The following is a 25,896-nucleotide window of genomic DNA, read 5'->3' on the forward strand; positions in this document are numbered from 1 at the left end:
TCAAATCCTAGCCTCTTCCAAAACACATCCAGATTGATGAAAAAAGTAGCACCAATTCAAATCAACAGCATAAATATCACAAACCCTCACATTTTCCAACAAGTCCCTTCTTGTTTTCCTTCCATATTCTCTTTGGTGCACACGCAACAAGTATTCCACATCTGATTTCATTTCATGTAAGACGTGAATATGTTCATCAACAAAACTAGGATGGAAGCCATATTTTCTATCAATCATTTTCCGAATATAGGCAACAAAACTTATTTCTCTTGGAATAGCTTTTATCGTTGAGATGTAAGAGAGGCCATCATTGTTCTCCATATCTGCATTTTAACAATAGAACAATACAATTAAAATTAGTACACACACACACACAAGGTAGAAATTATGAAACAAAAATCCACAAAAAAAAAACAAAAAAAAACAATTAATTGGACATAAATCTAACAGGATCGAAAACAAGGACAAAAGAAAGTAGAAAAAGCTACAATTTCACTGATCAAACAACAACATCACCACACAAAAAATTTTGACCCATGCAACTTTTTCCTATTGTTTAATTTACTAACTTTACCAATCAAAAAATATATTCAAATGATTGACAAAAAAAATTAACAACTTATCGATGTGCATACAAATAATTGCAAGCAACAACAACAATTATAGAAAAGTATTCATCTTATTTTAAAAAACACGCCAAAACACTAAACTGTATTGAAGATAAATACCTCAAAAATGATATCGACTTCAATCGTTCCTCCTCTTTCTTTCTAAGTGTAACATATGTATTGTCTTTCATTTTTTCATAACACTGAAAAGAAAAAGGCGGTCAAATCCGCAAACCATATATCGATTTCACTCTTAATACAGCTATAAATGTCAAGCCCTGCCTCTCTCTATCTCCAATATCTACAGTGACTCGTTGCAAATTCATCCCTTGTGATTTGTGCATTATCAACTCCCATGCCATTTTCAAAGGAGTTTGTTTAAGATTCCCCTAACAATAGGTGCAATGGGCACAATGTTTGGACAATCCCTATCAAATGGAACACCATAGTACTTTTCAAAACTAACTATAGTGAATTTTTGAAGTTGTGGCATCTTTGAACCACGCACAAAGAATATATCTTCAATATATCCAAGAGCACTATTAACCAACCCAACCTCAACCCACAAATTACAAGTTAGTATTACGCGCTCTCCATGACACAATATCACTTCACGCTCGAACACATCATCATTGTTATCACCTATTTTTGTTCTTCTACTACATTCCACAACACATCTTGCAACATGGAAATTTAATGATTTAAGAATTTTTTGATTGAGTAAATTGAAGAAATTATTTGTCGCAAACAAGTGAACTGAAGAATCAAATAAACTATTTTCTTGTTGATCAAGCGACTATCGACACGCATCATAAGAAGATCCCAATAAGCAAGAAAAGGCTATGAATTTCTAATATTGGTTAAAATATTGTGAAAAGACAATTGTCTTGGATCGTTTCCTTGCTTCCTATAAATTTTGTCCAAAATCCACAACAATATTGAAGCTTTGCCACAAAACTTTCCTAGTTGTTATACCTGCATACAAGGGTTTATCCTTGATGGGAGGTATCTACCCAACATCTCCCACAAGAATGATGGGCCTACCACCAAAAGGAGATCCTTGTTTTTAGGAAAGGTTCCTCACAAAAAGAATCTAACTGTATGAATAGCCTTAGACTTATAAATTTCATCTCATCAATCAATATATATCAAATTTGCCTCATTTCTTCTTGAAACACTTCCAGAGCCTGTCCAACCAACAAATTCATATAGTTTATGAGAATTTTCAATGAAAAATTTATTGTTTTTCCATGTATGTTAAAATTAGCTATACTAGTTGGAGCCAGCAATAACAATAGACTTTTATCATTTGTTGTTGAATCATAGAGAGCATGAGAAATATAGTGAATGAGAGAAGACTTCCCGATTCTAGCAGTTCCTTGAATAATCATTTTCAAAGAATCATTGTTTGCGCCATTAACAAAGTGTCAAAAAAAATTCAAAAGAAGTTAGTTGTTTGTCTGACAAAGACGAAGGCGACAAATATGTGTCCCCCATCAAGTCATCATTGACAACACCCATAGCCTAAACATATCTTATAAAATGGTTCCCCTATTCTAAGAAATCGTTTGACACCACCATTTCTTGCCAATTATAATGAATATCAAAGTCCCTTCTACCAATATTTTCAAGGTCTAAAATGTTTACATTGTTTGGAGGAACTAACCACGAAAAAAAATGCCACTCTTCCAAATCTCGATCAACATTTTATTCATGTACAAGGGCTCAACATCTTCTTCATTGCCTTCATCTAGCAAAGGTGCTCGATTAACATGCCACACGTGATATCTCAAATTTCTCCAATTCTTAATGATACTTTCAATTGAAAACCTGATATCTTAAGCAATGTCATGAAATGGCTTGTATAAAAGCAACTCACTCCAACAAAAGGTTTCAAACTCTTCTAACTCATCATCAATAACAACATAAAATCATGGCCAAACATGAACAATACCATGGTTATCTTATGGCCTACATGGCTCCTGCCTTTGGTTGGCATCATAACTCCATGATCTTGTTGTTTTTATCAAGCACAAATGTTCCAAAAAAATGGGTTAGGTTTGTTAAACCTTAATGAAATTGTTCCCGCACAAAACTTCATCAAAATGTCACGTTAAATTTTAGTACAATTTATTCCCAACATTCAATGGGAAAAATTTGCGACTACAAAAACCGAGAGGGAGCTTTAGCAACAAATGGAAAGTTTATTGAGCTCCAATGTCACACTCAACAAATATTTCAACAAGGAACCTTCCATATGTAGACAACATAGGAGCCTCACACCCAATCACACCAATAACTCTTGTCAACATTTCATGATAACTACCTTATCTTCTCTCTGCCTTCGAAGCATTGTTCACAATATATTTCAAAACTTCATGGCGAGAGACAATTGGCTGGAAATCAACATCTGCTTGCCACATTTTTAAAAGAACAGCATTGTGAACATTTAAATGGTCATCATTTCGTGTCGGTTCATACTTTTTTTTCCCTTTTTTCAACTATATACAATGGTGACTCAGGACAAACCTACCATGGAGAATCATAGCAACATCAAAGAACAAACCCTTTTTTATGTAAGCAAGAATCAATGTTACATTTCATATTCCTTTACACGTGGTTTAGCAAATGCTCATAATCTTCTTTAGGATTGAAAGAAAAAAATTATTGAGTATTTAAAAGACATGGATTTTCATTCAAACTTTGAGGGACCATCACATTTTGACGATGTATGTCATGTGGATTCTAGGATGTAACATATTTTCAAAGTAGCTCTTTACTACACCAATAGCAGCGGCGTTGCACCAATCCAATGTTTCAATATCCAGTGCTCCACGAAACCACAAAAATCCATGGATGTGGGATGAGCCTCTTTGCTTCCACTCATACATGAAAAAATTCAAAACATGCAGTTAACATATATTAACCAACCACTACAACATACCTTTTGCTTCAAGCCTTTAAAAAAACATTGGAAAAGGAATGATAACAAACTTATACCAAAAGTATTTAGCACTAAGATATCTCTGCAAAACTATCTCATGGAAGATATTGAATATTTGGTGCATATACATAGAAACTATATGTGGGTACTAAATAATATTTTCATTTTTTTGGCATGCTCACTTTGTCGATGACAATGTTTGTTTGAAGGAATTATATTATGCAAGTAAGGCCACTTTGTGTTAGCTAAAGTCAATGTAAAAAATAAAGTAGGGCAACCCAACTAGGTGATCATGTTAGTGATTCAGAATGACACTTTGTCCAATAATCCTTGTACCCCGAAGACAAGATCCAAATTGCATTCATTTCTCAGCCAGTTTATTGTTTGGCAGGTCATTGAGCTGTTGATGGAACTCTTGATCAATTGTAGGTGCATTTTCATGGATATTATTTTTCAAAAAGAAAGAAGTTTTTCCCTAGATATGATGGCACATAATCATATTCAATAAGAAATATTGAAACCGAGGATGGATTCCAAATATTTGATCATAATATCTCAACAGCTACAAACCATATTCATGCATCTCAACATTGCAAATACGTGGATGCAACTAATCACCATCATCTGTAGGGAATAAAGTGGGGAATGCCATGTCCAAAAATCCTTCAGTATTATATTCATTAATAGGATATGTACCAATATCTTTTGGTTCAACAGATGTTATATATGATTTCTCAATAAATCTTCTTATTCGATCAAATTCCATGGATTCATTAGGAAAGTGAGAAAGAAAGGGTGATGGGTGACAATGCAAAGAATTAGCCACTTCCCTTTCAATCTCTGAATCAACCCTAGCTATGTCATCGAGATCACTATCAACATATTGTAACCTGCTAGAGATATAAGTAGATATTTCTAGGAGAGAAGTAACTAAATCCATGTCAATTTCAACATCCCTATAGTACTTTTCCATTTGGATTTTTTAAAGCAATGCATCCATGACACATTGTCTCTTCACATAGCACTCATATTATTTGGATTGAACACCTCATCTTCTCACAATAAAAAAAATATAGTTGTTCTACACGTCATGTAATCTTCTTTGCGATCAAAGATATATCTTGTAGAAAAATTATTGTGTGCCCACTATATTTATATTGACCGCCACGAGAATGCGACACTTTCAATATTGGATTTTCCCACGCTATTAACATCTCTTTGATGTGTGTCAGAACTCTCATAACCTCGGGTTGTTCACTTAAATCCATGTTTTTAATGTGAGACAAGTGATAAGCACCATTATCACCCCTACATCTTTTAAAAATGCGCCCTTCATGCCATCTAACAACTTGTATACCATGATAACGTTCATTGAAAACTTGACAAATATGCACAAAAAACAAACTATCAATCCTGGACCAAAAGTTTTTATCCACATCAACCATGTCTCTACTAAAATGATAGGGAGCTCTTTCATTTTCTTTACCAAACACCAGTCTAGGATACTTATTATGTGGAACTCGTCAAATTGGAGCATTGGTTGTATCATTTCTTTCCACAAAAGAATAGGAATCCATTCTTCTACATTGGTTAGAGTTGAGCAGATTGTGCTTCCAAGGAAAAAACAACCTTTGTGATAATTGTTGGCATTATGATTCAAGTGTTGTCCTTGATGGCAACTCACTCAGAGGTTGGTACAGGTGCTTAGAGGTTGGTACAAGTGATGGCAACTTAATCAGAGGACAGATCTTAGTACAGCATGGCAAGAAAGTTCATACACGCAGGTTCGTTAAGCCCAAGTCGCGTGTACACGTAGGTTGGCTTCAGCAAAAGCGCGTGTATGTGGAAAAGTACCTTTGGTCCATGGCGGTTAGTCCTTGGAAGTTGTGCCTATGGTTTCGGACCATTGTGTCTCGACGGGCGTGTCGATCCCTAGTTTTGAAGTTGATGGTATTGTGTTACTATGGTTTTGGCTCTTGGTATTGTGAAGGACCTAAGGCTATATAAGGAGAAGATCATTAGGCCAAAATGTGTGAGTATGAGTGATGAAGATCTGAGGAAGTGTGAGATCCAAGTGCTGGTTATGGGTTGGTGATCTGAACCAAGGTTTCACTCATGTTGAGGATGATGAATGATGGAACGAGATCTCAAGGGTTGGAATGATTATCTTCATATGGTTTGACTCTGGATAGACTAGATCTACTGACGCATGTTTATTATTATGATCTGGGTATGCTTTGATGTCTGATATAGCTACAGAGTTTTAAGGTTGAATTTACAGATCTGTACGCGGGTTGGTTTTGGTAAAAGAGCGTATACACGCAGGTTGGGTTCATCCAAGTAGCGTATACAATGTGAAGTATGATATTTGAATATGGAGCTGGATCTGGTTATTGCTATGTTGTCTGGTTGTTGTTGACAGGGTTACAGTGATTCAGAATTGGGTGTTTCAGTGATTGATGATGCAGGTTGTACTACAATGATGATTGTCTTATGGATCCAGTATGAAAATGTATGAAACGTGGTCCCAGGTAGATCGTAGGCCGGCACCTACGTACTGGTAAACATATCAGCCAGTACAAGAGCCAGGGGGTTGTAGCTCCCTTCCACTAGCAGCTGGAAAACGAGTAAAGAAGCATTCTGTAGGTAGGCACCTACGTACTAGTAAATGGATCGACTAGTACAAAAGCTAAGAGGGTTGTAGCCCTCTGCAGGTTGTAGCCTGCGTGCTGGTAAAGGACTGCACCAGTACATTGTAAAAGAAGTTTCTCATTAAAGAAGAAAGAGACAAATTGCAGCAGGTGGTTTTCACCCACATTGGGTTTCCACCTTATATCATGGTGTTCATTTGTGTGGCTTTTGTGTGATGATCTGTTCTGTTATACTGCACCTGTTTACTGTTAATATGCTTAATAATATTCTGATGCATTTACTGAAGATAAGATTAACTGAATCATAAGATCTCTGCATATACGCTATTTTCTTTAGACACAGTCGCGTGTACACGCGGGTTCACTTAACTGAAGTCGCGTATATGTTTCTGAGCATGAAATTGAAAAGGTTTTACTGATCTGATAATACTGATTCACCCCCCCCTCTCAGTATTATTTCCAACAATAATGAAATATCCACAAAACATGTTAAACTTTTTAATCAAAGAACAAAATGAAGACAAAAAGAATGTACATTTTCTTGATTGTTTCATCGTCCAAGTGCAACTTGAGGAACCGATATTGGTTTCCCTGGTTGCAAATCTATTTCTCGACCATTTTTCACTTAAGCAGTGTTCTTCCAAAAGAAAATGAAATAAAACATGTGTTAAACAATATAGATTCAAAGTTCACAATTGCAAAACTGTTAAAATTAAATATGCATCAACCACCTTTGTTGCGCCAATAGGAATATTGTCCTCACAATCTATGGGACGAAAAATATTCTCTACAAATACGTTGACAAATGTTGGTTCCAAATTTGCCAATAGACTGCCCCATATTGTCAACCATCCTAGCAAGGATATTACTATCAACAAAAAAAATAGAAGTAACAAGTTGTTCAATCGAATCATAGTGCCTATCATCCATCGTAGCATGTCTTCCACCATTTTCATGACAATCACGAGTCTCACTTCCATGAAGCCTCCCTATGTAAAGAAAATGTTCTAAAACATAAAACATCCAAGAAAATCTATGGAATAGCAGGAATATCTGCACACACGCAATAACAAAGAAATGAAACATTCCAATGAAATGTTTTTCAACCACATTAACAAAAAAGTCTCCACAATTACAGTTAGTGAGGCCATTAGTTTCACCATTTCCTGAATTCTAACAAGTTGGTGGTTGAGCCTAGCATCCGGGAATGAATATAGGTTGCACTGGTTCTGAATCTATTTGTCAACCAGTTTTCATTTCCATATTGTTCTAAGAATATAATAGAAAACATTTCACATCAACAAGAAAGAAAACAATCGAAAAGACAAAAACTTGAAGTTCCTGTGTTGTTGTACCAAAGACATTACGCACAAATTCGGGAGGGCTAACTACATTGATTATATAGTTACTACAAGGAATTCCCTGACCCTCATCGCCAACAGAATGCCCCAAATTTTCAACCATCTCAGGCGCCATCTCACTATCAGCAAACAAACCAGATGTCACAAATTGTTCATTCCCATCGTTCTAGGCATCTCCTAAAATTACATTTCCTCCATTATTTTCAAACAAAATATGGCCATCGTTTGTATCAACTCTCTCTTCCCAAACATGATGTTCCCAAAGAATACCAATGTTAGCAAAGCTTGCAAAAAAAATCAATTCTTTGACATTGTAAACATGCAAGAAAAGGATCATTGAAACAAAATCTTCCTCACATAAAAGCAATAATGTTTTCATACTTACGATTTACATCACCTCCTTCTTGTTGATTTGTTGAAGATCTTTTTTGTCATTGGTATGCAGCTCTTCTTTGTGATTTAATGACATTCGTGTTCTCGCTAATACTATTTCCTCGTATTCATTTGTTCTTTAGCATTTACCAGAAGAGCGAGGTCTTTTCACACCACTCTTGCTTCTTCATTCACTCAAAATTTCTACAAAAAATTTAAACTTAGTTCAAATGTAATTTTCCAATTCCCTAGGAAGCTAATACCTACTCTTCCATCTTCAAGAAAATTTAACTCCTAACCTTCCAAAACTATAAACATGGATTAAAGTTTGACAACAAATAAATTTAAATACCAACAAAAAGGCCTTCTAATTTTATACATCAATAACATCATTTTATACACCATATAGTTGGATAGTAGAGGCAACCCATACAAACATGGAAAACAATCGACATGTGCATATTTACCAGCATAGACATCGTATACATGCAACAAATATCCCATATAGATAACCAAAGAACTCACTTAAACAAATCATATATCGAGATGTATAAAACCATATACTTCTTAGCCTTTCAGTTCAAACAATAAAAAGCTTTGCCAATTATCGATTCCTCACGACAAAACCTTCCTTCTAAATATAGAGGAAAACCTTTCCATTTCACAGATTAAAAATAAAAAAAGAAATATGAACTGCATTCCAAATTTTCTAAAACACCTAAAAACAAAATTAATCTCCAACAAACATATCCAAATCTATCATAGTTATGCCCTCACTACAACTTTAAAATTCGGATTACAATGATCTTATAAAAATGTTTAAAAACATTAAAGAGACAAAGTGTCTCTAGTAATGTCAAAAAAACAAACATGCTAAAGCTTCAAAGGCTAAATCAATATATCCACACGTAGTGGAGGTATGTCAATAATAGAATCTGCATTTAGAATAAGCGAAAAAACATTTCCATTTTCAATAAAATCATTGAAATCCTCAACCATTTGTAGATCGAACCTTGATGCTTCCACCATAGACACTCCATCAACAATTGTTGTTCACATACTCTAGTCACCAAATCATATATCTTTAATTTCACTTCCGAGGAACCCAACATAAGGACTTTTTCTTCAGCTATGCACAAAGGAAGGTAACCTGGACATTTCCTATTTATATCCATCGAGATAGATTTGAGCAACGACCATTTGTACCCCCAATCATCTTCAAAATATTGCAAACTCTGTTCTTTTTAGACTCGACCAAGTTGAAAGCTATCTATCTCTTCAAGTGACCAAACAGAGGTTGAAACATTATTAACTAGACAAGCAAGTTGATTCTTGTATAACCCTAATGACATACATCGTATGTCAACAACTGGAACAAATGAAAAACCCCAATTTTCTCTTTTTAGATCCAACTAGTAGATAGTGTAACCATATGTAGGGTAATCTTCATAATCTTTGTCTAGATACAGCCAAAAAATATTTCCTTTAAAGAAGATAGCCTCCTTTGGTGGTGTTACATCGTCATATGGAAGCTTCATCCTTTTCCAAACCATGTCAAAATTTTTGCAAATAACAAAATGTGAAACCATGTTTCTAGAAACATGTTTCAACAAGACCCATTCATATTTCTATCTACTACATTTTTCCAAAAAAGAGAAGAACCCCTCTCCTCTAGAGTAAGAACCCTAAGATTTTGAATGGTCTTTGTAAAAGGGTTGACAATGAAATAATTTTTTATATGCAAATGACTTTTAGGCACGCTAACAAAATCATTGATCCCACTGTAGATTGAATTTTGTATCGAGAATGAAGAAAAGGAAAAAACATGGTAGACATGTGACCTTTATCGTTAAGGTAGGATGCTATGAAGCACGAATGGGGAAAACGAACTGGGAAAGAGCTAAATCCAAACTCTTTTTCACCGCATCAATTGCAACTCGCAAGGCAAATAGGGTTTTGCAGTTGAATACACCATTTTCTATAAACCAACTTAAATCTCATCAAGACCGATAAAGGAAGCCAATGAAACACAAGCTCGGTAATCTCAAATGGGAAAAATTTCCAAATAGACGGATCCATACTAAAGCAACAACTTCCCTAGGAAGAAAGGTAAAACGGCCTGTTCCACTACAAAAAAGAAAAACAAAAAAGATTTGAATAACAATGGCCACAACATTAATTCATCACATCTGTCAACAAAGAATACCAAATTTCTCTCAAACAATGCATATAGAGGAATTAAATTTTTTCTTCTTCATTGAAAATATTGATAAAACAAAACATTAAGCACCAAATAAACATTTCCACAAGAAGAGAATAATGTTCAATAAACAAAATCAAAATGGGGCAACGACAAAATTAACAAATTGTAGAAAAACCAGCATCAACCTCCATAAAACATTACACTTGTAAACATTTCAAAAGAATATATATATATGTCAAACAAAAAAATAAACATTTGCACAAACATGTTCTATGGTCACAGAAAAAGAAACATGAAGTAGAATGCATACCTAATAACTGCAACAATATTTACATCGATGTTAATTCAAAAGGAGATTAATTACATCTTGACATCAAATACAATGCAACGTTTTCAAAAGTGGCCACTATTTTTTTGTTCCAAATGGCTATTTCAGTGATAATTCAATTTCTAACATTTTAACACAAATTCAACAGTAACTAATTAATGTTAATACCAATTTCAATTGCGTCAACACTATTTCTATTATTCCAATATCAACACAATTTCTATTACATCGATAAAAAAACAATGTTTTTTATGGCCTCCAACAAAAATTCAAATCTCAACATAATATATTTTTTCAGAGCAGAACTGTAACTATGATAACTTTAATAACACTAATAAGGTTTTTCATCTAAAGCACCTAAACGAGATTAATATTTTCTTGTTTTTGTTAAATAATTATTAAAAAAAAAGATTTAAATAATTTACACTGATAACAATAACAAATATTCCAACACATAGATCATATATTGAAGAGAAATAAATTGAATATCAAACCACAATACACAAATTGAATGTTGAAAAAACTTATATAAATATAGATATATATTTATTAATGCCATCTAATTTTCCACGCAGCTAAACAAATCTCTTTTCCACATTTAAGATTTTTGTAATCTATATAATACAACATGTTCATTCTCTCCTAACTTGGCAACCATTTCAATGCTATCCAAAATATAAATATAGATATATATTTGCTAATGCCATCTATTTTTCCACGCAGCTAAACAAATCTCTTTTCCACCTTTAAGATTTTTGTAATCTATATAATACAACAGGTTCATTCTCTCCTAACTTAGCAACCATTTCAATGCTATCCCAAAAAAAAATTAAGAAAACAATATTATTTACCCAACATAATAATAAATCGAAAAGAATAAAACAATAAATGCAACTGAATAATATCTTAACCAACAGGGACCTTGTATCTTGAGCAAATGAATTCCAACCAAAAAGATGAACATTATAAACTCAATGTTTATAACCCCTTATATAAATATTATTAACCTAAATTATTAACACATTCCATGAAAACGAAAATATAAAAAACTTTGTATTGAAACAATAACCTTAACAAACCACATATTGATAACTATGGGTGCACACACATTGAAGGGAACATTTAAACAACATATAGTCAATTTAGTCCATGTATATTTCAACAACCACGTTCATATATGTTATACATTTAAACAACTTCTGGTCATTAAAATCCATATAGAATTAAAACAAGCTTTCCTTCCAGGACTTTGTTGGAGCACAAACACAGCTTTAAGATAATTTCCAGCTTTAAGATAATCTCCAACATTAAATAAATAAAATAAAAAGTTTTAAAAATAAACTTTATATTGGTGATTAGTTAGTTGGTATAAATTTCAATATTATGGTAAAAAATTAAATGGTGCACTTATTGGTGATTAGAAATGTGATATAAATTTTCTAGATTTTAATATAATAGTGTAATTCAAATAGGAATAGTGTAATTCAAAAGGCAATAAATAAATAAAAATTGCAATATATATTAAAATCAATTGCAAAGAAATCAATTCCAAAGAAAGACATGCATAATTACGAAAGTAAACAAAAGAAAACAGCTAAAAAAAATTAGTAATTAAAGTATCTCATTTAAACTCTTTTATTTATGGATTAGTAATTTGTCAATATTTGATTTTTTGAAAATTCTTATACATATCACATATTTGATTTCTTGGACACTGTTAGAGCCAAGATGCACAGCAGACAAAAAACATATAAACAGCTAGTAAATCATGCACAAGAGACACAGCAATTTAACGTGGTTCACCCAACCAATCTGGGCTACGTCCACCAAACATAGGCATCGACAATTCTTTATTATCAAACAGGAGATTACAAAATAATCAATTTCCTCACAAACTCTCACACCTCAAAAACAATCTGTATGGATACCTGTTTTATAGCTAGGAGAATCTAACTGCTTCATAAATCCTCTCACATCAAATATAGGATGCATTAACTCTCTCCCAACAACCTGGAGCTAATCTAGCAACAAATTCCTATTGTTGTCACACATTAGAGATTTTTGCCTATTTTGTGAAACATAAAATCTCAACAATCTCCACCTTGACAACAATTAGCCTGATGCCCTGTTTGTTTATTATTTTTATCTTTTCTGCAAGCCAAGAGAAGCCAAACACCAGCGTAGTTTCTCTAACAAAACTGGTTTCGTGAACATGTCTACACAATTCTCCTTTGTATGCACCTTTTCAAGAGAGACTCCCCTTTCAGTGATAACCTGTCTTACAAAATGGTACTTGATCGGTATATGCTTTGATTTACTATGATAGGCCGGATTCTTAGCCAAATGTATTGCACTTTGACTGTCACAAAATAACTTGATGTTGTCCTGCAACCTACCAAATTCACCAAACAAACCTTTCAACCAAACCGCTTCTTTGCAAGCATGAGAAGCAGCAATGTATTCTGCTTCAATAGTGGATAAAGCAACAATGTTCTGTAGCTTTGACGTCCAGCTGATAGCTCCACCTGCAAGAGTAAAAACATACCCTGATGTTGACCTTCTCTTATCCAAATCACCTGCAAAATCAGAATCAACATATCCGCAAACAAATTCACTACTCTTATTGTAAGTGATACAATAACTACTTGTGCCTCTCAAATACCAAAGCACCCATTTCACTGTTGACCAGTGTTCTTTACCCGGATTTTCCATATACCTGCTGACAACCCCAACTGCATGTGAAATATCTGGTCGCGTACACACCATCGCATACATTAAACACCCTACTACATTAGCATATGGAATTCGAGACATAAATTCCTTTTCTTCATCTGAATTAGGACATAAACTCGAAGAAAGCTTGAAATGGGAAGCGAGAGGGACTGACACAGGCTTCACGTTATTCATACAAACCTCAAAATTATTTTCTCAATATACTTCTGTTGTGATAGCCATAGCTTACCATTGCTCCTGTCTCTGAAAATCTCCATGCCCAAAATCTGTCTTGCTGCTCCTAGATCTTTCATATCAAATGTCCTTGCCATCTGAGCCTTCAACCTGTTGATTTCTTCTATGCTTTTGCTTGCTAAAAGCATATCGTTAACATACAATACTAAGATAATGAATATGCCATTTTTAAATTGCTTAAAATAAAACAATGATCATATTCACTTCTAACATATTTCTGACTCAACATGAAAGAATCAAACTTCTTATACCACTGCCGAGGCGACTGCTTTAGGCCATATAATGACTTCTTGAGCCTGCAGACAAATTTCTCATTGCGATGCTGAACAAACCCTTCCGGTTGTTCCATGTAAATTTCCTCATCTAAGTCTCCATGTAGAAATGCAGTCTTAACATCTAATTGCTGCAACTCTAAATCAAGTAAAGCCACTAATGCTAACACAATTCTAATTGAAACTATTTTAACAACTGGTGAAAAAATCTCATGAAAGTCAACGCTGGCTTTCTGAGAAAACCCTTTTGCAACCAGCCTTGGTTTGTACCTATCTTTCGTATCATTCACACCCTGTTTCAGCTTGAAAACCCATTTACACCCCACAGTTTTCCTGTCTTTCGGAAGCTCAACCAGATCCCATGTGCCATTCTTACCTAAGGCCATCATTTCGTCCTTCATGGCTGCTTTCCACTTGTCACTTTTTGAACCTTCTATTGTTTCCTGATAGCACAGAGGTTCATCGTCATTAGCAGTAAATGCAACAGAAGTGACATAATCATCATACCTTCTCGGTGGCCGTTTGATTCTTGTCGACCTCCTTAAGGATGTTTCTAGCGCTTCCTCGATTGGTTGACTACCATCTGTAGGAACTTCTTGACGATCAGTATCTGAGACCTGTTCATGATCTATACCTTAACCCTGTTCATGTTCTGATTCTGAAACCTGTTCATGAGTAGTATCTATACTATGGTCATCATGAATATTATTAGAAATGCTATCAAACTGAATGTGTTGAAAGTCAGATACATCATCCTATTTCAATCTACTACCTACATCTAACTGTACAAGAGAGGATTCATTAAACTTTACATCTCCGTTGATGATGATTTTGCGGGTAGTAGGATCCCACAATCTTTATCCCTTTATTCCAACACCATACCCAACAAAGATATACCTTTTAGACTTCGAATCTAATTTAGTTCGCTGATGTTTAGGTACTAGAGCATATGCATCACAACCAAACACTTTGAGTTTAGAATAGTCACAAGGGTGTCCTTTCCATACCTCTTGTGGAATCTTGCAGCCTATCGCTGTCGATGGAGATCGGTTTATCACATAACAAGCTGTTGCCACCGCTTCCGTCCACAACTCCTTTTGCAACCCGGCATTACTCAGCATACTCCTTGCTCTCTCTAGAAGAGTCCTATTCATGTGTTCAGCAACTCCATTTTGCTGAGGAGTATAAACCGTGGTCTTATGTCTCTCGATCCCTGCATCCTTGCAATAGCTGTCAAACTCCTTGGAAGTAAACTCACCACCATTGTCAGTTCTTAAACATTTTATTGTTCTACCAGTGTTGTTTTCTACCAATGCTCTAAACTGCTTGAAAACTGAAAAAACATCAGACTTCCTTTTCAACATGTAAACCCACACTTTCCTAGAAAAGTCATCAATAAATGATACAAAATAAGACGAGCCACCATATGAGGTTGTAGGGGTTGGTCCCCAAACATCTGAATGGATATAATCAAGTATGCCTTTACTAGTATGTTTTCCTGTTTTAAATTTTTGCTTACTTTGTTTTCCAAACAGACAATGTTTACAGAAATCTAACTTTCCAGACTTTAGATTTGGAAGTAACTTGCGATCAGCCAAAAATTTTAACCCTCTTTCACTCATATGCCCCAATCTTTGATGCCATAAGTGAATGGAACTACTGTCATGTTCAGACACCGTAGACACATAATCTGACCCTGTACTTCCTTCTAACTGAAATAGATTTCCTACCTTCTTAGCTTTCATAACTAGTAAAATACCTTTGTAAATTTTCATTACTCCACCTTGAATTACAGTTTTATATCCATTTGAATCAAGTGCTCCTAATGAAATCAAATTTTTCCTTAAATCTGGTACATGCCTCACATCAGTTAATATTCTAGTTGTCCCATCAAACATTTGCAGTTGTATACTCCCAATCCCCACAATATTACATGTTACATCATTACCCATGTACACAACTCCATCATTAATTGATTTATATGTCTTAAACCATTCTTTATGGATACACATGTGGTTTGATGCACCGGAATCTAACAACCAATGTTTACCATGATTTGACACATTAACTGATAATACTTCATCACTCATACCTGAACCTGATGTCGAACCTGTATCTGTCGTATTTGCCTCCTTCTTCTCTGTCGAAGAATCTGCTTTAGAAGTTTGTTGTTGTCGCTTCCAACAGTCCTTCTTTAAATGCCCTGATTTGCCACAAAACCAACACTTTAGCTTACTCTTCTTCCCTTTTGACTTTGAACGTGAGTCGCTCGGCCTACTGGAGCGTCTTTCTTTCGAACGACCTCTAACCATCATAGCTTCTGATGTAGAGGTTTCTGAATGCGACCTTCTCCTTGTTTCTTCCGATAATAAAGATGCAACTACATCATCAAACTCAATAGTTTCTGATGAACTAAGACTTATAGAAGTAACAAAATGATCCCATGATTCGGGCAACAAGCACAATAAAGTAATAGCTTTATCCTCGGATTGAATTTTTACTTCTATACTTTGTAATTGCACAAGAAGAGTATTAAAAGCATTTAAATGATCAGCAATTGATGTACCTTCCTTCATTCGCAAACTGTACAACTGTCGCTTCAGGAGAATCCTATTGGTTAAGGATTTGGTCATGTACAGTTTTTCCAGTTTCGTTCACAAACCAGCAGTTGTTGTCTCCGACGCGATATTGAACAGGACATCATCAGCTAGACCAGTCGAATAGCACTTATCGCTCTTTCATCCATCTCGGCCCACTCATTATCTGTGATGTTGTAAGGCTGTTTGGATTTGCCCAACAACGCCTTTGCCACACCATGTTGGACAAGCAAATCGTACATCTTCACCTTCCAGATCTCGAAATTATTTTTACCATTAAACTTCTCAATTTCAAACCGGGCACTCTGAGTTTTCGCCATCTTATATCAACCAAAAAACAATAATCTCCAAATCCAACTTTTTTAAAAAACCAGCAATTAATATATAAAAAACTGCCTATGCCTTATATGACACTGCCTTTGCTTTTTTTTAAAAAAACTGAGTTACAATACAAAAAACTGAGTATCAAAGTGCACTGGAACAATGCGCCAATGGAGCACTGGCGTATTTAAAACAAAGTCGCGCTAATGGAAAATCACTCAGAACAAAACCAAACAACAACTGCAGTTTTACCAACGCAGTTTTACCAGCAGACAATCCCAAAATACGCACCAGCACTACGCATTAAAGGTTGGCACGAACAGCAAAAAAAACTTCACGCAGGTTTTAAAAAAAAATTCCTCCACGCAGCAGTACGCATACTCTACTCTATTCATAAGCTACATCTCAGCAATACGCACCAGCACTAATTGAATACCACCTCCACGCAGGTTTGGTAAACAACCTCCACGCAGGTCTCCACCAGCACCAGCAATCAATCGAATCAGCAATCAATTGAATACCAACGCTCCAGCAATCAATCGAATACCAACGCACCAGCAATCAATACCTCCACGCACAGCAATATGATTTTTGTGCAGCAGACAAGGGACGCCACAAATTCCAGAAGACGATAAACTCCTTTTGTGTTGGTTTCCAGAGCTACGTCATACACACTTTATGCGGCCAGCTGCCATTACGCAGGTCCACACATCAGCTGAACACGCAGTTCTGGAAACAATGACCTCCACGCATCCGGCACCAGCACCTCCACGCATCCGGCAATCAATGAATACTGAATGCGCACCTTCACTTCAACGAATAAACCAGCAATCATGCGCTCCTCTCCACGCAACAGTTCTGTTGGACAGCAGTTAAATCACGCACCAACAATTCTGCGCACCAGCACTCCAACATTGCTCTGATACCATTTGTTAGAGCCAAGATGCACAGCAGACAAAAAACATATACACAGCTAGTAAATCATGCACAGGAGACACAGCAATTTAACGTGGTTCACCCAACCAATCTGGGCTACGTCCACCAAACATAGGCATCGGCAATTCTTTATTATCAAACAGGAGATTACAAAATAATCAATTTCCTCACAAACTCTCACACCTCAAAAACAATCCGTATGGATACCTGTTTTATAGCTAGGAGAATCTAACTGCCTCATAAATCCTCTCACATCAAATATAGGATGCATTAACTCTCTCCCAACAACCTGGAGCTAATCTAGCAACAAATTCCTATTGTTGTCACACATTAGAGATTTTTGCCTATTTTGTGAAACAGAAAATCTCAACAAAAACTTCTTATACATATCACACATTTGATTCTTCAACATATGTAACATTTTTTCTCCGCATTTGCTAACATATTAATATGTAACATTTTTTTCCCCGTATTTGCTAACATATTAACGCAAAATCCTTCATTTTCTAATGATATCTTTATTTCTAACTCGGTAGCAATGTTAAATTTCTATTTTAAAAACTTATAAAATATTGAAAAATATAAATACCATATTCAAATTTTAAAATTACAAAAAACAATTATATATATTTTATTTTAACATAAAACAACAATATTTCATTTAAAACTTAAAATATATATCAAAACTTATATTATGTTACATATCTTTATTATATTACAAATTTTAATTAAATACTATATTCAAAATTTTAGATTTAGATTTTAAAATTACAAAAGACAATGATATCTATTTCTTTTTAACATAAGACAATAAAACAACAATATTTCATTTGAAAACTTAGAATCTATGTCAAGAATTATATTGCATTACCTATGTTTATTATATTACAAATTTTAATTAAAAACTACATTCAAAATTAAAACATCACATTAGAAAATTTTAAATCCGAAATATATATATATATATATATTAAATTCTAATATATGTTTAAATTAATAAAATATCAAGTTTAAATTCTAAATATATATTTCAGTATATTTTTTTCAAAATATATAAATCTTTTAATATCCAATAAATTAAATTCTAATATCTAATATATTTTTAAATTAAATATATGTCATATATCTATGCAATTTAAATATATATTTCAATATATTTTTTTCAAAATATATAAATCTTTTAATATCCAATAAATTAAATTCTAATATCTAATATATTTTTAAATTAAATATATGTCATATATCTATGGCATACAAATTGCAATTTGGGCATACCATCACTATATGGTATATATGGTTGTTATATGCTATATTGTATATATGGTTTTTATATATTTTATATGGTCATATGGTATATACAAAATTTATATAATATGTATGGTTCAAACAACCACATTTCAATATAACATCGCTCTTATAATTCATAACAGAGTTATTGTAAACCGTCTTTCTAAGTTTCTTTGACTAGAAATGCCTGTCATCCGTCCGTCTACCTGTCCATTCCTATGCATCCACCATCCACTTATCCTAACCCTCATCTGACTATCTTTGTTGTCCTTCGCCGATTGACCTACATACCACCCCCGACCTCCCCACTGCCTTCGACCATTTGCAACCTTTTCCCAGCCGATGTGAGGATCTCATCTAGCGTACAAGTGGGATTTTGTTGTGTCAACCCTGGGAATGAGGTTTCAACGAAACCAGTAAGGATTTGTCGCCACACGCCTACGAACAAAGGGGGTTTTCCATTGTTAGGGTCCTATATTTTATAGGATGAGTTGATTATAAGTTGTTGATTTTTGTATATGAAATATTGTAATTAATGTTCCATTCTATAAATTATTTCCAAAATAGAAAAGAAAAAGGGGATACAAGAATATGTGTGTGTGTGTGTGTGTGTGTGAAAAATCAAAAATCAAAAAAATATGAGAAATAGAAAAGAGAAAAAATGAAATACCCCATAAAAAATAGGTGAGCAAGTCTAAATGCCACTCAAAAAATGAAAAAATGCATCAGAAATACCTTAGAGAGTTTGAATAATGTGCTGCTAGTTAAAATGCCACATTGAAGTTAGATAAATAGATTAGTTTGTTTAATCACACCGTTTAAGCGTGATTAGGCTTGATTAAATATAATTAGTTTAGGTTAGTGAATAATTAACCACATAGTGTAATCGTGGTTGAAATTGGACTAGGTAAAATAAAATTGGTTTACCACACTATTTAATCATGGTTTAACTTTAAAGTAGATTAGATTAGCCTAATTTTGATTAATTCGACTACATTGTCTAAATCGTGGTCTAATTAACTTGTAAATAACATATATGTAATAATTATGTTTTACATAAACGTAATAATTTTGCTTTAAATGCTATAAGCGCAAATGTCATATGCAAAGATATGAATAAAGCAAACGAAAAGACCTTTTTGTCGTGTAGCGACTAACATCAGCACAGAATTGAGCAACCATGATTCACCCCGCCCAGATCAGTGGTGAGGAATCGTATCCAGCCCCTCTGACGTTTAATCATGAGGGTGGGTCCGAAAAGGTGGAAATCAATTTAACATGATGGTAGACGTGGCGCCTTCCCAAGTGCTTCGTACCCCCCCCCCGAAAACCACCTTTTCCTTCGCATCCCATTTACCCTCATGACCGTTGACTTCCTCCCTCTCCCGTCCATTCCCCTTTCACCAGGTGGCCTCCCGTCCCTGCCTCGCTCTGATGCCAAGCCACATCAACCTCCCGACCCCACTCAACCCCAATACATTACTGCCACCTGTCCTTCTACCACCTCAGCATCAAGTCGTTGGTCAATTAATTTCTACCCGTTCCCATGACAACAGAACCACTCCTCTAACCGTTAAATCACAACGGTACATCATTTTGCCTATATTAACCACTAAACCATTTTATCCACCTTTTCGTTGTTGTTTCAAGATTCTAATTATATCAAAGTTGTTACAATGTCCCGCCTGCACACCAAAACCTATTGCAGTGCCAAGTCAGTAGAACCTGCCACTGCTACAGTAATCCAAACCACCATTGCGACCTGCACGTCCAGCCGAATACCAGTTCGCTTCTGGATACCAACCTACAACCATTTTCCTAGGTAATTCGAAACTCTGATTTCATTTCTCTTCTATCATGGCCCCTAAAGGTAAATCTAAAGCCACATATGAAAATCCCATGCTACCCCTTGTCCTAGACCTAGACCATCAACCCTTGGTGGATCAGCAATACAAAATTGTTGAAACCAGTTGTGAATTCTATCTATACGAACTTCACAACTGGTTAAAGAAAAACTTCTTAGACCAGAGCGATGAGTTGAATCTCTGGGACTCTCTCCTGCCCCAATTCATCTTTCCCCAAACACACCACTTCCCTGAATTCGTCTCCTGGTGCCATTTTAGATATATTCCTAGTCAAAGGGTAATTTTGGCCTAGAATGGAGACATTATGTTCACCATAACCCCTGAGTCAATCAACAAAATGCTGCAAAACTGTACTTCTAACTCATTGAAGCCATTTTCAGTAGATTCCCTCATGGAATTCTACAAGAACCTAACCTTCCCACAAAGAGCCAAGATTTTTGAAACTTTTCTACCAGAGGATGCCCAATTACCCAAGAAGAACCCCCCATATTCATCCTCTATGTTCCCGAAGATGACCAAGCAAATAATTTCCATTGTTTCATGTTTACTGGGCTACCAATCTGATTAGTGGGTTGATGAGGCCATTATTGGTTTTTTATTAGTCTTTACAACTGGTGAAAAACCCTTTATTTTCAATTACAGTCAGTTTCTTGCAGATACAATCCATGATCAGTTCCTAAAGTTCTCTACTGAAGGAAATTTCAAATATGCTTCAGTACTTGTTTATCTATTTCTTTATCATCAAGCAGACATGTTTCAGTTTCCCATGCAGAAATTGGAGGAGCAAGGCAATGCTCAATCAGTAATTCATTGGACTTCTTTGATAAGGAAGCATTCCAATGAGTTTACCTTCAGTGATTTTGTAGATCAGTTCCTATATATAGTTGTCTGCTTACTGAATAGTGATGTGGAGCCTAGAATAGGACCAGAGATACAAATAATTTTGCATCTCAGTGAGCAGACTAAGACAGGAGATTGGTACTTGTACCAAAACTATATTGAGATCAGAGTTTATGGGTGTGAATTGCCACCATACATGCTCCCAAATTTTGTTCCCATGAGGATCTTCTCATTAGAATATATAAGACAGATGATACATATGGATGCTCTCCATTTTGTTGCAGCAAAGAAGAAGTCTCAGTTTAAAATCAAGGCATGGGTTGGACCATTTATATGTAACACTAGGGCAGCAGGTAAGGATGCAGATTTGTTCCTTAAGCAAATGAATTTCAAGTTGAGTTTCACCTAGTCATAGGACCCTTTGGGAATCATTTCCAAATTGAGAGTGGAGCCAAAAACCACTCCCTATACTCACATTTCTAGACCAGAGATACAGAAGTTTATTGATCTGTAAACTGTCGTGGATATTCCACTGGACAGTTCATCACAACAGATATGATAATATTATATTAAAAATCCGAGATTCTACACTATTATTGTTTTATTTAATGCATGAAAAATTAAATTATGAAGAAAATAATAGAATGATAAAATAGGCTCACACACACATAAGACACAAGATATGCTCTCTGGGAAACCCTTTCGAGAGAAAACACAGTTGGAAGGTGAGGTCGCTTCGCTCTCTTTCTCTGTCTGAAAATATGGATGCAGGTACAAAGAAGTAATGCTTGTGGCCCGTGGGCTGCTACAGTGCATAGATCCTCTCTATGTGCTATACCTCCTATCTTTCATGACTATCTTTGCTCATCTATGTAACAAATTCTCTCAAAAAAATGGAATGCCTCTTCCTCCTAAGGGCCTAGTTATAACACAACCCAATATCCTACTAGTAGTTAAGTTTGACTACATAAACTCTTAACTAGATTTACAAAATATACTCTTCTAGAGTATTTTACATCATAAACACGTGGCTAACCCCTTTTCCATTAATAATGGAGGCTTACGCAGCATCCTCCTGAACTATAGGTGTGAAAACGTGAAGGTCAACTTCTGAGTGGCATAACTTTTGAATACGGACTCTGATGGAAGCGATTATTGCACCATTGGAAATCTTTCTATGTGTAGAATAGCATGAAAAGGTGCTTTATTTAAGAAACAAAGTTTTACCCCCAAAAAACGTGGTTTGATGCCTCAAAATGCTCCTGGAAGGTTTCATACCTTGTTTTGCCAAACTGGGTCTCGCCGGTAAAAACAATCCCGTGAGTTGATTCCTCCACCTTTTCCACTCCAAATTCATCGAGATGGATGAAAAACAATATAATGATATAATTTGGATCACACCTCCCCATTTTAGGAGGTTTTTGGTCCCCAAAATCTCTTACTAAATGAGGTGAAGAAATTTTTCCTCCACCTTTTCTCTGGTGTACCATTTAGCTTTGCCTGGAAGTTGTCCCTTCAACCAATATGCCAAAGGTCTTGTTTCCCTTGTCTTGTAGTTTTGAACCTCTTCTGTAAAATTGTATCTTCTGTCAACTATGCCTGAGGATCTAGTGCCAAATCCTCCACAGAAGGTAGGAACTATTCCTCTTCCTGATCTAGAATGGAAGGCTCATAGAGTTTCAAATTATCTACATTTACAACTGAGTAAATGTAATGCCCTACTTAATCTTATCATGCAAATTTTACTAGTGTTTAAATTACCTTAGAATATTGACTTATAATTATCAGGAAATATTGGTACATACCTACATTGGTGAAACTGTAAATTTATTACTGATATAAATTTTGTTATTATTCAATTCCCAACTTACCTCCTCAAATTTAAATTTTGATAGGATATGGTCTCCTTCCATTTATTCCAATTTAAATATTCATATCTCATCCCCAAAATGTCCTCTCAAATTTACTTGGGAGAAGACATGGTCCTCTCCAATTAATTACCAAATTATATATTCATATCTCATCCCCAAAATGTCCTCTCAAATTTACTTGGGAGAAGACATGGTCATCTCCAATTAATTACCAAATTAAATATTCATATCTCATCCCCAAAATTTCATCTCAAATTTACTTGGGAGAAGACATGGTCCTCTCCAGTTAATTACCAAATTATATATTCATATCTCATCCCCAAAATGTCCTCTCAAATTTACTTGGGATAATACATGGTTCTCTCCAACTAATTACCAAATTATATATTAATATCTCATCCCCAAAATGTCCTCTCAAATTTACTTGGGAGAAGATAAGTCAAATGTAAGGATGATGGGGTAGTTATGACATTAATGAGAGATGGTTGAGGTGGAGAAGAGAAGAGGGCATAAAAGGGGAAGGATGAGGGGAGGAGAGGGGATCCTTGGTCTTTCTTTTGGTTTTGGTTTGGTTGTGGTTTTGGAGGATTTGTTTTGAGAGTAAGGTGGGGAAGAGAGAAGGGGGAGAAGGAGAGTATTGTTTATCTTGGACACACTACATCTTGTTGGACTTGCGCTCAAAGGGCTAGGGAACCTGTAGAGGTTTCCTGGGCTAGGAAATACTTCCTAGTTGGCTAGGAGATAAATCCAGTCGATGGTCAAGAGGAACATCCCAGCAGGATCAGGAGCTCAGGGGCATCTCATCCAGGCTATCGTAACAAGTATTCCTCTATTGATAGATTACTTATGTAAGTGATTGAAATGAAATGCTCACTATTTAATTGTAGGAAATAAATTTTAATGTTAAATTATCATCGATTAAATGTTTAGTTAGAAATAAATTATTGCATGTTTTATTGTATTTGAAATTAGAGAATTTAGTTTTGTTAGAGGACCCTAGGATGGAGTCTTATGCATGGTATCAGATCGGGTTCAAAATCTAGACCCAAGACCCACTAGACACAAATCTCCGCTAAATTTGTTTTATAAAAAGTATGTGGAACTGATTTCTCCACCTTACTCTCAACTTTACTTCCCCTATGTATTAGAAGGTGATTCATACTCCACCTATCTAGTTGACTTTTCATAATCATCATAATAGAACAGCAACACACGTGCTCTCACCAAGATTGAATATGGCCAGAAACAAAAGAATGCATGCTCATACAAATTTTGGGCCTCGGTTAGACACCATCTTCAACAAATGGCTTATATACCCATTAGGATGCAATTTCTTTTCTAACATTTCACCCATGAGTTTCTGAGCATCATTTATTCTGCCTGCTCTACATAAACCATATATTAGGGAGTCATAAGTTGATGCATTGGTGCACATCTTTTTTTGGGCATTCTGTTGAATAGATCACAAGCAAGTTCCATTTTACCTTCCTTGCAAAGGCCTCGGAGTAGCATGTTATAAATAAGAGTGTCAGCGGCAAAGCATTGCTCCATCATTTCTTCGAGCTCTCTATGATAGAATTCTTCAGCTTCAGATGTAGGAACTACTTTAATTTGCACTCCTTTTGGTCCATACATTATCAATCGTATATGGAGAGGTACCTTGACTACATCGATTCTAACTAGACCACCCCAGAATATAGACAGTCCATTTAAACCATTGTCCACTGTATAGGATGTTGCTTTGGATGTATAAAATAATCCTTGATTTTCCTTGGTCAGTGCATCAATAGAAACAACATTCCCTTTCAGCCGGCTCTGTGGTGCAAGCAAGGGAAAATCTTCAGCATGTACAATAGCTACCTGTCGATGATGAAGATGCACTCCAGGCGTGTCATACAACTTCCCTTCTCCATGGAATGCATCAATCTGAATGGGACCAAGTGTGGTGTCGGGCACAGCAGATTGGATAGGTTTGTATCTTCTTGCTGCTGCTACAACAAAATCCTTAAGTGCCATTGTTTTTAGTAAAGCATTGATGAATGTCGACTTCCCCACATTAGCGGACCCCAGAACATAAACATTGTGCCCCTTTCTTTGTTGTTGAATTTCTGATACAACTCCAACAAACCCTGACAATGATTTTGAACTTGTCAAGTGAATACTAAGAACGCAGTTTAATGATCAAAGCTTTATCATGACGAAGATGAGACAACTTTTCATGAAGTTGCTCAGCAGAAATGAATTGTTTTCCAGCAGAATAGCCCCCATGTCCACCAATAGCAGTGAGCATGTGTCCATGGGATAGCAGCTGACATCTTCCACATAGTACAGACCTCAACTGGTGATGTTTCTTTTTCAATTCGTAGGTCTCTGGGGTTACATAACTAGGGCCATCAACCTCCACAGTTTGCAAAGGTGCCTCGCATCCGTAACAGACAGGCTCCATAGACATCTCTGGTACTTTATTCTTCTT

At 35.4% G+C, this 25,896-nt stretch overlaps 1 pseudogene; it reads right to left on the bottom strand.

Annotated features, from left to right (window-relative positions):
- On the bottom strand, positions 1-25,896 carry LOC149261683 (putative nitric oxide synthase pseudogene; annotated as a pseudogene).

The sequence above is a fragment of the Pinus tabuliformis genome, chromosome 6 (genome assembly GCF_031772625.1).
Source record: "Pinus tabuliformis cultivar Carrire ecotype Pingquan chromosome 6, CPIR1, whole genome shotgun sequence".
Lineage (NCBI taxonomy): Eukaryota > Viridiplantae > Streptophyta > Pinopsida > Pinales > Pinaceae > Pinus > Pinus tabuliformis.